Source organism: Pezoporus wallicus, unplaced genomic scaffold (assembly GCF_028554395.1).
Source record: "Pezoporus wallicus isolate ANWC-B61680 ecotype Strahan unplaced genomic scaffold, APGP_CSIRO_Pwel_v1 contig_8693, whole genome shotgun sequence".
Taxonomy (NCBI): domain Eukaryota; kingdom Metazoa; phylum Chordata; class Aves; order Psittaciformes; family Psittacidae; genus Pezoporus; species Pezoporus wallicus.
In genome coordinates, this window is record NW_026641814.1 from 488430 (window position 1) to 490044 (window position 1615).

A 1615-nucleotide genomic window follows, 5' to 3' on the forward strand; every position below is an offset into this window, starting at 1 on the left:
CCCGCCGCGCGGCGTGCCCTCTCCGGCAGGAGGAGGAGGAGGAGCAGGCGTGCGTGTTGCCTCCCCCCTTCGCTTGTCTGCGGGGGAATTGAGACCGTTCGCCGGAGAGGCGAAATCGCTGCCAGCTTACGTAGGCCTCGCAGTGCCCTGTGTGCACGATGAGTTTGTTCCTAAACCAGGGGCAAATAACTATTTACGGTGCTGTAAAGGAGCAGGGGAACGCAAACTATAACCTGTAATACCCGCAGATGTGCCAGCAAATAAGATGGTGAAGTACAGTTCTGTGGCCACGAGGCTTACACTTCTAATTGCCGTACCACATCCTCTCTCAAAGGTTGCTTGATGTATCGAGACGTGTTTTTTTTCCCTTCACTGTCACAAACAATTGGCATACAAAGTGACCGCTGCCCTCTGTATCTCCAGATACTCCTTACATTGTGCTTGGTCAACAATGAAGTTTGTTGGGGTTTTGGTTTGGTTTGGTTTGGTTTTTTTTTTCCTTTTTTTTTTTTTTTTGGGGGGGGGGGGGGGGGGTGTTTATTTTTGGTTTTTTGTTTTTCGGGTTTTTTAGGAATTCTGTTATGAAGTATTTTTTTTTGTTAGAAGTTGACTTTTTAGGTGGACATACAGGAGAGAACTACATTAGACCTCCGAATTATACAGCACTATTTACAAGTCATAATCTGAAGTAACCTGGTCACCTGAGCTCTTTAATTCTCGTTGTGCCAACTCTGTGGCTTTTTTGGGTTTCGATCTTGTGCAAGTACAGGTAGATGTAACTATGCTAAACCTATTGCCACCTAAAACTACTGACAGTGTTGCAAAGCAGCAGACAAAACCTGTCTGCCTTCTTTTGTGAGCTTAACAGCCCCCTTGATACATGACTTCACTGTTTTTAAGCCACTTATACAGAACTGGTAGAAGATAAAGTAAAAGACATCCCCAGAATATAACTTAAATTTCTATCTCCAGAATATAACTTAAATTTCTACGATATTAAACTGATTGATTGTCATTATAAAGATAATAAGAATCAGCAGTAATTAGATGGTAATAGTATTTAGTCATTGCTACAAATATTGGTAGTGCTCCATTTTCTGTAATACTAACACAGTGTCTTTCAGGTAGATGGGTACTTGCAACAGTCTCACACATACTGTTTCCACTAGGATTTTAGGATTTTATCTGATGCTAATTCAGTTAAGATCACATCTCTTTTAGTTCAAAGTTCACCTGAGTTTTGGTAAGTCTGTGAGTTCTGCCCTCTCTGCTTTTTTCTTTTTTCTGTTTGTTGTTTTTTTCCCCCTAACTTTTCCGTTTACAGTCATTGTAGAAAATGTAATTCAACTCAAAAAACTTTAAGAATAAACAGATTAAATCCTCCTAAGCAAACCAAAATTGAATTTGCACCAGATTAAGGAAACCAAATCCACAGGATATTCATTAAATGGTCTTGGAACATGACAGAGCCAAGGTAAAAATTGCTGTTAAATCTAAGTGGATCTGAAGCTCAGACATCAGCTTTGTGCTTGTTAGCAAGTTCCTTCTGGTGTGCAGGGTGAATTTAAGCCTATCCCTACTGCATAAGTCCCCTAAGAATGTGTGGCTCATGGAC